Raw genomic sequence first — 12,950 nt, forward strand, 5'->3', positions numbered from 1 at the left:
AAACTAAAGTGCACTCAAGAAAATAAAGACAACACAGGAACATATCTAATGAATAAGAATTACCTTTTAGAGCAAACATATAGTTTGTGTGGCACAGTGAAGAAACCTTATTCCTCCTGCTTTTTTTGTGCGTGAGAAAATATGAAAGTGCATGTGTTCTCCCTATTTTGTGTATCTGCCACCTTTTCACACACGACAAAGATGTCTCAATGCGCCCAACAGTCTTTGCATATCCATTTCTCTGCTCTCACACCATGATACCTACAGTTAAAGGCTGTAATAATGTTTAGCTTGAAAGAACCAACACAAGCTACATGCACTGTGCTGTTGAACATGGCATTGTAAGTTAGATTCATGCACAGCATAATCATGTGCTATAAACATTTGATTGTGATTGTAGGCGAGATAAATAAAAAGAAGGTATGTAAACAAGAACGTTCCCTAATAAGCTACCCAGCAGTGCTCTCCAGTTTGGACAGAAGCCGAGCACAGCTGCAGTGAACAAGAAGCCAACTCATACAGCATTTGAAATCTAGGTTCTAAATGTGCTACAGATTTTTCTTAATTCATGGTCGAAAATCTAGGTCTTAAAGGTGACAAACATTTAAACAGGTCTCTATTCGGTCTGGTAATGCTATGTGTCACCTAGTTTGATAAAATATGCCATATCACTGGTCTCCTAAGCTAAGGCTGCTGTCCAGTTGCAAATGCAAATCACTCAATTATGTCTAGGGCACGTTTGCGCAAAAGGCAGCCAAGATTACTGTGCCACTGAGGTCTATTTCCTGACATCTGATTTCTTCTCAGAAAGCTGCCTCTCTAAAAAAACAAACCTTCAAAACAAAATAAGCCATACCTCTCTTGAGAAAAGCCATCACACTGGTCCTTGAACACTAATTACACAGTGGCTCCTTGTGATGTAATGCTTTGTACGTCAGCGCCTTACAATGTACAGGAAAATTTAATAATAGCAGCGTGACAGGTGCACAAAAAGGAAAGGGATAAAACATCCTACAGGCTGCCAACAATGTTCGTATCTCCACTTCAATGTGCATGTTTTTATCAGTGAATACATGTTCTCATTAAACTGATTCATAATATCACAAAAGCGAAGGGCAAGGTTCTTTACATTCTAAACTGACAAATGTGCTTGATTACATATCACCGCAATACAGGATGTGTTTTGCAGTGAACGGTCACGGGAGGTTTTGGCTAACTATGGCGGGCGGGTCCTGCAGTGAGGCCTCTTGCGTATTTCGGTAAAGCGTATTATTGTGACAAGAGCTAACCTGGCATGTCTGGCTTTAGCCAATAAATGTTCTTAAGACATCATGCATGCTGCCACGAAAATCTGCTTTTTTGAGAGTAGAACGTTAGGTTCGTCACTGGCTGAAACCGTACATTCCAGATTCACGTAAATCTTTCCCAATATCGGCATGCTTCACCGCAACACACAAATATGTTGCGGTGATAACGGTGGTTGAACAGGTGGTGCAAATGTTTCGACCAGGGAGCGTGCCTTCATCAGGGCAACTGCTTTCCCTGGCAGTTTTTATATACGTGAGTCTCCCCCACTCCCAAGAGGGAATTTTAGCTGAACCTTTGCCAAGAGACGTACCGACAAGCGTTTGGTAGTGGCTGGTAGAGTTGCAGGAGTCTAAAAAGGGTTGCGAAATTCGGTTCCGTAAGGTTAGCTTCACCGCAATACAAATATGGTAAGCTGTTAGACATACAAAATGTTTTGCGGTGAAGCACAGCAAGGGTACCTGGCCTTTGGTGCAAAGCAGCTTCCCAAGAGGCACGCTAATCCCATGGCTAGTTATGCAGTTCCCCGCGTGCGAATGAGTTCCCTGCGTTCGGTTGTTTCCCAGTGACATACAAAATGACATTGATTGAATGTGTTGTGAATGGGCGACGGTACTATATGCTGATGCAAAAGCGTCGTTTCGCTTTCGAAAACTGCGCTCGGGTAAAGAGAACGCCTTGACTCGCATATGACCAAAGCAGTTGGACAGGAAACTACGAAATTACGTAGCTATTATGGAAGAAATCAGCAGTTCACAAAAAATGGCTGTGTAAACATTAACTGGCTTAGGAGGTCGACAAACCAACGGTTCAAAGCATCACAGCCACGTCCGAAATAGCGCTGGAGGCCGGCCAGTACACTTCTTAGGCGCCTCGGCGAGCGTAATGTAACAGGAGAAAGCAGGTGCACGAGTACATTATTAAGGAACACATATTATATATGTCAATGAAAGCGGTCTCTCTTCAGTTCTGACATGCTTCATCGCGTAACACTAGTGTACTGCGGCGAAGCTGAGTTCAGGACGCCGATTTATTCAACTCGTCTAGCGAGGCAGGTCCGTTTATCACGCTTGGCAACGTTCGACATTTTCTGCATTAATTTCGTCTGTTCTTTTTAATTTTCTGATCCTAGTGACCATGTATCACGCAGTAGTAGATCTGGTGCCGCGTCTTAACCCTTTGTGAGGTGCTACCTTTTCCTTGAAATTTCGCTCATAAAAACTGAAGAATAGCTTTCAGGACGGCAAAAGAAATGTTTGACACGTTTTTCAAGAAACGTGGTGCAGCAGTTCTCGAACAAAAGGTGGCACATATATGTACCACTGACTTTATTTCAAGAAATGAAATGTGGTACACATTTGTACCGCTGTCCACATGTGGTTTAAAATGAAAAGACAATGTGTAACAGGAACGACATTTACGAAGTCAATGCTGCTGTTTACTTGTGGAATGGCACAAACAATCGACACAGAGCGGAACTTGGCATTCGCTGCACAGAAAGCTCGTTCGAACTTGCTGCTGTGTCATGGAGCCCCACCTACACCTCTGTCGACTGGCCTACCGCTACAGGTGACGATCTCGGCCGATAAATATATGCCTGTTATACCTATTCGTCTCTGTGACGAGAACATCAAGCACTTCTTTCTCAAAGTAGAACAATGCCTTCTTTGCAGCCAAATGATCTTCCGAGCAAAACAGCAGGTCCCATATTTTTGGTACCTCTAAAATATTGTTTGGGAGCTTACTCGAGGGTCCGATTTTCTAACGGAGCAACTTCCTCTTCATCCGAAAGAATAGCATGGACCAACTTGCACGTCGTTTTCTTTGTCGTTGGTCTTTTTCGCGATAGATAGATAAAATAAACTTTATTTTCCAACTGATAAGGTGGTCTACCCACCCCCCGACACGCAGGTCAGGGGGCGAATGCCGACGCGAATACGAGTGCTCTCCCTTCGAAGACACACTTCCAGAAGGGACACCGTCGTTAGTCTTCCTCTTCCTCAGGCGCTAGCTCTGGGACGAACTTCTCGTCGCTTCCGCAGTCCCCGCCGTCTTCACTGATTTCTGAATTCTATGGCAATTCAAATGAGAGGGCAACACCCTCCTACTGCGTAAGGCTGTGACCTCTAATGTGCTTAGTTGAGAACAATTGAATCTCTAACTACTATAGCTACTGCCTCGCGCTACTTTGCTTTCACACCAGTAAAGCCGCGCAAACGCGAAGGGGACGAGTGACCTGTGATACACAGGACTGCGTGACTACAGTCGCCAAGCAGATAAATCAGTCGAGGGGCGACTTCAGCTATGTTGGTATTATGAAAAATTACCTCCGCTTTCAGAAAGAATGCAAATCGACAACCTGTGCGATTTGACCAGTGCGATAGCCATCCGCTTAGGCCTAACAACCCCAGCCGAAAGCGAGCCCACAACAGACAATTCAAAACGGTGAAAAATTAGGGCGCCCTCAATGTATGCATATGGTTGTAGATGAATCACTAGGTTCCATTCAGTAAACAGATAAACGGGGACGCTTAATAGGCATGTTGAAGCAGTGTTTTCAGTAAATTTTTCCCACGCCACAGCAGCACGTACTGAACCGCAATGAAGGCATTTGCAAAAACTACTTTACTCTTCACGCCACATGACGGAATAAAATAAAAACGCACATAAAGCATTCTAAATGCCTTGGTAGATGGCAGCACTAGTAAAATTGGCTCCAATTTGAACAGTTGTTTTATTACGGGCACTTGAAACGTGCCCAAAAAGTGGTACATATTTGTACCACTGTACCACAAAGGGTTAACTACGTTAGGAAAGGTAAGCGTGTATGCAGCAGGCACAGTGGCAGTGGCTCTTGTTTGGAAATTTCAAGAGACGCTCTTCCGCGCAGCGATGCCATTTGTATTATTAAAAGAATGCAGGTTATGAATAAATGAGCCGCAGCAAAGCTGTAAAAAAGCAGTAGTAATGCTGTTCCAATACTCTCGCTCGAGCGAGATGGTCTTAGAAAAAAAGCGCGATGAAACACGATCTGACGGAACAGCTCGTCATGCCAGTGTTTTCTTACGTCCTCGTTCTTTCGCGCATCCTCCCCTGAACCAGACTACTGAATGGCTCCGTGCACGCACTGACGGTCCTGACGGAGGCAATACCACTCACATGAGCAGCTCTATATAAGATGCCACGGTTTATTCCACATGCCGGCTGCAATTTCACGCGGCCAGGAGGCAAAATATGCGCACAAGGTACCTAATGGTAACGCTTCAAACAGCTCACAGTGCCAAGCTTTTACTACGGGCATATAGCGTGGAAACATGAATTACTCACGCTCTAAGTGGGCGCGGAATACAGACCGCTTCGCAGCGCAATCGGCTCCGTAAGACAGACGCCATGGAAATGAACGGATGTGACATCATGGGTTATAGCGGACGTGGCGTCATGGGTGAACGTAGACATTTTGGGCACCTTTCTTCTGCTGTGCCCCGGCCACACCAGACAAGGCCTGTAAAAAATGCAGTACAGAGAAGCATATGTTCTAATATATAGGGTTGAATTACCGAAGGAGCACACTTACGAAAATTGCATTTTGAATGTAACGTTTCGGCCATGGCACGGCCGGAACGTTACAACATTAAAAATGCAATTTTCGTAAGTGTGCTCCTTCGTTTATTCAACTACCTATGTAACGGACCTACAGAACCTTTCCTTGACATATATATATATATATATATATATATATATATATATAAATGCACCTTGCTTACCAAGATACCTCTGGTTTAGTTGTGGTCTGACCTTGCACAATAATTGTGTGTAAGCTTTTCTTGTTTAGAATGGTTTACAGATCGGGAAAAAATGCCCATGAGAGCACCAGGTGTATGCAGTCTATGCACAAAAGGCCACTGCTTTCTTACTTTTTTTTTCTACCACTATTAATGAGCATTTAAACGCTTTAATAGCACTGCTAACATCCCACTGCAAAACGCCAAATTGGGCAAGTTGTGACACAAATAAAATTGCAGTTCTACTCGTAATGCGAAACAATGATGCAGTAGCTGGTCAAATATGCATAGGAAGCTTGCTTTATGCAGTGTTTGTTGAAGTGAACACTTGCCAATGCAAGTCAGTAATCTCCGTTAAAGAAGTAAAATAAGTACGAGTCATATTTATTTGTGGGAGTCGTACCTCCCTGTGTTGAAGTGGGTAGACTCGACTTTTTTTCCTCTTCTTTAATATCCAGACTTGGCGACTGATCTCCACCAAAACAGCCCTTTAGCTTCTTACTGCTGAATTCGTTTTGGTTTTCTCAAATCTATATTTGGGCTACCCATTGCTAGGTCTCGTGCTGTGCTTGAGGTAAACGAGATACCAACAGCCTCATCCAGTAAATCTGAGAAGCCAAGCACTAGAAGATTAATGAAGCAGATGTATCCAATCCCTGCCATTGCATGTAAGAAGAAAATTGAACACAGGACTGCCTTCACATGTGGGAAGGTGATGTGTAAGAACTTGAAGGCGTGGACGCCAGCTCTGTATACACTATGCAGACATTGAGCAGGTGGTAGCCAATTATGGCACCTGTTGGCTAGATCGTGCTCTCCAGGATCGGTATTCACCATGACTGTACCTTCAGCAGGGTGGCTGAAATGTAGAATTGTGGACTGCCAATCTTTTCATTGTATGTTTGAATCCTCGCAGCACAATGAGCACTTTATTTGCAATATTTTAGCAAGAAATTTGGGAATTCCAGTGACAACACCAGTAGACATCACAACAACCAGAGGAATTAGCCCATAGCAGCCATTGCTGTAAAAAAGACTCGCATAAGCACAATAATTGAGATGGGCACACTACATGCATTTGTTCTGGTAGTGGTCCACTACTTTGGAGTATGGCAAAGAAGTCCGACACGGCTGTGGACGACACGAAGGACGCGGACAAGAAGACGCAACAGCGTAAACTTAGCCAGTACAAAACCAGGAACAGCGTCTAGCCCGAGCCCCACTTCAGTAGCGCTGGCGATCCGGCTGCGGAGCTCGGCACGGAGCACTTCTTCTTCCTTACATCTTCCCCCCTCGCTGAAGACGGAGCCGCACAGGAGGCCTAAGGCGTGGTGAGGACGAAGGGCTCGTGATACGGCTTGAGCCGATCTACGTGCAAAATTTCGCGGCCTCCGCGGCGCAGGTCCGTAGGGGGCGTCAGAGGTTCACTAGCGTAGTTCACAGGAGAAGTTTGGCGTAAAACCCGGTAAGGTCCATGATATCGGGATACAAATTTGGAGGAGACACCTTGTGTCGAGGTAGGAGGCACCCACAACCAAACAAGAGCGTCAGGCGAAAACTGGCGGTGGGGGCGCCCATTGTCATGACGAAATTTCTGTAGCGCTTGTTCTTGCATTGTAAGGGAGCGAGCTAGTTGCCGACATTCTTCTGCATACCGGGCGGCTTCGGAAGCCGGTGTACCCTCTGATAAGTAGGGACGGTAGGGAGAATAGTATCGATGGGAAATGATGGTTCGCGGCCATATAGAAGAAAGAAGGGATAAAAGCCCGTCGTTGACTGGGGTGCCGTATTGTTGGCGTACGTGACATAGGGAAGGATGAGGTCCCAGTTAGTGTGGTTGGAGGCGACATACATTGAAAGCATGTCGTCAAGAGTTCGGTTAAAGCGCTCTGTCTATCCGTTTGTTTGCGGGTGATATGCAGTGGTACAGCGATGAATGACGCGGCATTCAGCGAGAAGTTCTTGAATGACGTCGGCGAGAAATACGCGACCTCGGTTACTCAGGAGTTCGCGGGGAGCGCCGTGACGTAGAACAAAGCGGTTATTTGAACCGCACCGATGGCACCGGCTGTTGGAATCTCAGCGCTGCCACCGGCTGTTGGAACCTCAGTGCTGACACCCGTTGTTGCAACTGGACCGCTGGCGCCCGTTGTTGCAAATGGGTCGCAAGCCCCAAGGGTAGCGTTGGCCTGGCGGCCTGGGGCACACTGGAAGCATCCGAAGGTCCCAGCAAAGCATGAGTCGACTGCTAACAGAACAACTTGTTTATTCTAGCATCGCAAAGAGCGGGCGGTCAGGTCGACCGAAGTAGAGAGACGGGAGAGCAAGTTATTCAACAGAAGAAATCGGAGCCTCTCTCCTGGCGTCCGGGGGCAGCTGCTCTTATACTCTTGGCGTCGCGGGCAAGAAGGAAGGTCACGGGACGACACCACGTGACAGCGGCGACGGACGGACTGAGAGACACGTTGGGACAAGGAGGTGACGCGTCAGCCGGGCCGGCGCCGGTCAGACCTCCTCGCTTCACACTGGGGGAGCTCCTCTCCCCGGCTGTCGCGCTTTGACAAGCGTGGGCACACACACACACACGCACACAAAGACACGTGGCACTGAACATGCCGGGACGCGCTCGGCAGGGATGCGTCGCGGCCGCTCCGAACGGGCCAAAATGTCCGCCGCTTTGAACGAAGCCCCGACGTCCGTTGCATCCGCGCCGGCCATATCGCACGTCGTAGGCGAAACGTAACACGGTGAAGCAGGAAGGAAGCAACGTCACGAGCCGTCACGGCTGGTAGAGCGGCCGTTTCTGCATACCTCGTGAGGTGGTCTACAGCTACAATGACCCAGCGATTGCCAGCAGCTGTGTAAGGCAGAGGCCCGTAGAGGTCTATCCCAACCCGGTCAAAGGGCCGCGAAGGGCATGGCAAAGGTTGCATTGATCCAGAAGGGCGGCAAGGATCAGGCTTGCGGCGTTGACATTCTGTGCAAGAGCGAATGTACTTGTGCACAAATGTGTACATACCACGCCAATAAAACCTATGACGTAGTCTGGTGTAGGTCTTGAAGAGACCAGTGGGTGCGCACTGAGGGTCGGCGTGGAAAGCGGCGCATACATCAGTGCGGAGCTGCTGAAGAACGCGGACAAGAAGACGCGACAGCGTAGGCTTAGCCAGTACAAAACCAGGAACAGCGTCTAGCCCGAGCCCCACTTCAGTAGCGCTGGCGATCCGGCTGCGGAGCTCGGCACGGCGCACTTCTTCTTCCTTACAGGTGCTACAGTTAATGATCTCAAATGAGTTCAAGGAGCAAGAATTTAGCCTAGAAAAAATATTACGCTGAACAGCTGTATCTAGTTGCCATTTTGCCTATGCAACTTTGTGTAACCCTGCTATGCAGCTTTATATAACCCTGTCCACACTTGCCTAAAGCACATGATCGGCATCCTGGAAAAAAAAAGCTTTTGATATTGCTTTGGAGAGAATTCATCTGTTTCGGCCTAACAGTTTATATACATACTGCACATACCTGCATTCGGTATACCATATCACCAACTGTTAAGTCACCTTCTTACCTCATCAGCGAATCACTCCTGCAACCAAGTGTGCTGGTCCGGGTTTTACCTGCATTTCTACCTGCGCAATCGGTAAAAGTCTTTGGCTGTTTACTGTGACTTCATGTGTCAAACATTTGGTTGCATAAGAGGCTTTGGCAATACTGGCATCCCTAAGGCCTGGGCAGGCTTCAAGAAAGGCCACCAGTACGTCATTGTTGCAGGCTGTGCTCATCATCCTCCTTGGTTCGACTGTGACTGAGAACCCATACATCGTTCCTCCGAAGTGGCTGGTATTGGCGATGCTTTGATGCAGACAGAGGCTATTGTCACACATGTCAACCTTAGGCCTGAAAACAATCTGGCACAGATGGAAATAGTCTCGTCTTTCCCAGATGGTGGTTCAGCCTCACGAGGCACATCCCTTCAGTCAATTTGCACATTGTCAATGTGAGTGAAACTGATCAAGGGTTGACTATGGTGTCAGGTTTCTCGCCTGGTTTCGGTAGTGGCAACCTGACCAAGTGTTTCCACTTCGTGGGGAATCCCAATATTCCAGATTTCATTGATTACAAGCAATAGTGCTTGTTTCATCGTTTCGGCAAGATTCCTCAACATCTGCAAATTCAGATGTCTTTTCAGATGTCTTTTCAGATTCAGAGATCTTTGCCTAGTGTGCTTTAAGTGTCGACATGCTCGAGAGCAACAAGTTCTGCCATCGTAAAGAGGATTTCCATTCCGTCCTTGGCAAGTGGTCATTGAGGTGCGTATAACTGAGGTGACGGTCAGTCACTCTGAGGTGGTCGGGGAAAGCATCTGCAGCTTGTTCCTCAAATTTCTCAGATGTGCACTGGAGATTGAGCAGCGTGTTTTCAATAGTATTGCAGTATTCGGTTCAACTTGTTATAGCCGAGAATGTGTCACAGCTTACTGAGACCTATACGTTCAAATAACGCGCAGTGGTCCATCCACTAGTCTCTGGCATGTTTCTTAAGATGACATTTTGCCTGCTCAGTCTCGTGCAGAACATTGATCAGGGTTTGTTGTGTGCTGCCACAATTTAAGTATGCAGTATGCAGCTTGGCTTGCTCACCCCAAAGTTGCAGCATATGCTTGTCAGGGCTGTATGTTGCCCCAGTAAGCTTTAGTTCGCACGTCGCTCTTTGCAGTGTGTAAAGGATGTGTGTTGCTAGCGATTCCTCAACACATTCTGCAGACTCAAGTGCATGACGAAAATGGTCCCAGCCTGAAACAATGATTTTGTGAATGTGGCACATTTTCACCCCTACATCAAGTATTATATTGGATAATGGCCCCTGCCTCTTGGGGCAGAGATGGAGGCCCCAGTTGCCCATGCTAGGTAAGTGTACTGCCCTTCTGCTTTTATTAAAGGGTGTGGCAGTTGGGATAGCTGGTGTCATTCGTTAATTTGAGGTCTGTGGTGTCTGCTTTGTCAAGGTGGCATCCTCTTGGCAGTACGTCTTTGCATCCCCAATGCGGGTGATGTGCATAGAGCTCACCTCGACTGAGTATTCTGTGCTCAGGAAAGCGAACTTGAAGATGTCAAAGCGAAGTGAAGTCGCCTCGGCTGCGGTTCCTGGTTTTGGGACAGAGAAAGACCAATGCCAAAAAGCTTCCTTTCACTGCCTTAGTCTGCAGCACACCACCACAACTTTCTGATGAGATATGTGTTTATTCAAGCTGTTCTTTCTTTGTCCCAATTCAATATTAGCCAATTTTAGGAGCTGCAAATCAAGCCGACTTCAGAAGACTACCGAGGTTTTAGCTATTTCTAGTAGCTTATAGCTTGGTTAATTTTCCAGTTGGGCATGACATGCTTTGTGCTTAAAAATGAACTGTTTAAAGAATTCTTGGAGTAATATTAGGACAGGCAACTATAACTGAGTGATCACTGCTTTTGTCGCAAAACGTGGCAGTGAGCTAAGCAGACACTGTCACGGCAGCGCAGTGTTTAGGTTGTGTGAGTAAGAAGAAAAAAAATTGGAGTTGTGAAGTTCAAAGCCCTATTTTTACAGCCTCTCTTTATGCTGCTGACGTTAAAGAGCTTTAGATTAGTGGACGCAAGCAGCATGCGTAAACAAGAACCCTGTTTGGGTATTTCTGGGACCCATGTGGTTTGCATAACCAAGCAACATGAGTTGCTTGGAAACATTGGTTGCGCTTTCTAGACAATCACATGTAAGAAGACAGGAAAGGCGCAACATGTGATTGTCTAGAAAGCGCAACCAATGTTTCCAATTGCAATGAACCAATTTACCCAACAACGCATTCTGCTAAACTTCATGAGTTGCTTGTATTCTCTTATCCAATACTATTATTTTCATTGTAAAGCAACCAATATCGCAGTAAGTCTGATCAACCTGCATGAATATACTATAAATTTTTAAGCACTTAGGGTGTGTCGGTTCAGTGTTTAAAGCACTTCACCACACCCTTGGCCACTAGACTTGTGCTTTCCAGTATTACTTGCTAATCAACTCTTGAGGTGTTTGCATGGTTTTTCTGTGCTGCAAGATTAGTTTGACAGTCCTAATAAAATTGTTGAAGTGAAGATCTGGGCTGTTGTATTGGCCATATCATTCTAATACTGTTAGGTCTGACATTATCAAAGCATTTGACAACTTTAATAAGCTTAACCGCACTACATATATGTATTGCGGTAGGACCATTCAGCATGTGAAAATAAAAATACCGGCAAATACCGGCAAAAGCGGGCGGGGCAGTATCTTCAGGGTAATGAGGACATCAAAGCTGGAACTAGGGCTGCCATACATCCCGTCACCGCAATACACTTTGCTTTATCGCATTACACAAATGTGTTGCGGCGAAGTTATTGCGGACTCATATACACATTCATTATTCCCAACTTTGCACAGAACCCTGCGTCCCATTGCTAAAACTAACAGCGCAAAAAACGGGCAAAGAGGCAGCTGAATATCACAGGGCACATTATTAAACTTCACCTTACCGTGTTTATCGCGCCCTTAGTACCAATAATATTAAACATCTACTCTGCATTTTAGTTAGTGGAACTCTGGCAGACAATGTGATGTCACTAACTCTCCGTTATGTTCACAGCACTACGCCATAATTCACGTAAATCACATGAAGTCGCGGATAGCGCACTAGCGCTGAACACGATTGAAAACATGCGCCGCCCCATTTCAAGGACGTGTGAACAGTTGTGAGCAAGCACCACTTGAAGCATTATATTATTTACGTAACCTAAGTGGTGGCGAAGAACACGTACAATACCTCTGCCTACAACGCCTGTCAAGTAAAGGTGCATGTGCGATGTGATGACGCTGCCAAAAAGGGTGAACACGGCGACGCAGCTGCACAGCGCCGGTTCGGAAATTTCATTGCCGAGGCGCTACGCCACTCGAATATTTTGATCGTCAGCACCACAGAATGCTTCAGAAGTACGGGTCTCACACCACCAGAGTTCACCGAGACCAAAAGCCGACATGCCACACCACTACTACTGCACGACTTTTCGCCAACCAAGCTGTCCATGTGGCAGCTTTTTCTGCATGCCCTTCGCGTCATGTACTGATGCAAATAAACATCATTATCATTGTCAAATACTGAACCCAACGCGGTGCCATGTCGGGCCTGAGATCGGCGCCACCATCTTGCCCTCTCAAAAGTCCCTAAACGATTCTGTCCCTAGGCACCTAGGATCAGGTCACACGAGGGATTTTCGTACGACATTTATAGCGTCCTCGATCACCTTACCTTGCCCCGGGGTAGCCCCGAAACCAGAACGGTGGGCTTTGCACCGCGGTGGTGGCGCACTGCGGAGGGTCAACATCGAGGACGAAACTGCACCCCGTACAGAGTACTTGCATGCAGCGCTACTTTGCCCCTGGTGAGCAAAACGTGCGCGAACACGCGCGCGCGCACTTTTATTGTTAGCAGGTGCTGAGCATCCGCGGCAAGCGCTCGAACCTTGTCAAACTGCGTGCTCCAACATACCTGGTTGCAAGCAAACACCAATATATTTTATAATTAATCCTGACGACCCGTTCCTGAAGACTCGTTCAACGAACCTGTCCACTTTCGGCTGCTCTTCACCACATTGTTTTTGGACGAGGTCGATCAGCATGTACGTCGTATTCGCTGTCAGACGAACTTGAAACAAGCTGATCGATTGCGGCAACTAGCAGCGCTTCTTTTCTCATTGCCCACATCTCCACTAGCTAACTCCGTCAACTCCGTTGCAACCGCAGCTATCGGGCCAGAGCGCCTGCGGTTCTGCAGTCGGCAGTGCGCGCGCGCGTCGCGCGTCCCGC

The sequence above is a fragment of the Dermacentor albipictus genome, chromosome 5 (assembly GCF_038994185.2).
Source record: "Dermacentor albipictus isolate Rhodes 1998 colony chromosome 5, USDA_Dalb.pri_finalv2, whole genome shotgun sequence".
NCBI classification, from domain to species: domain Eukaryota; kingdom Metazoa; phylum Arthropoda; class Arachnida; order Ixodida; family Ixodidae; genus Dermacentor; species Dermacentor albipictus.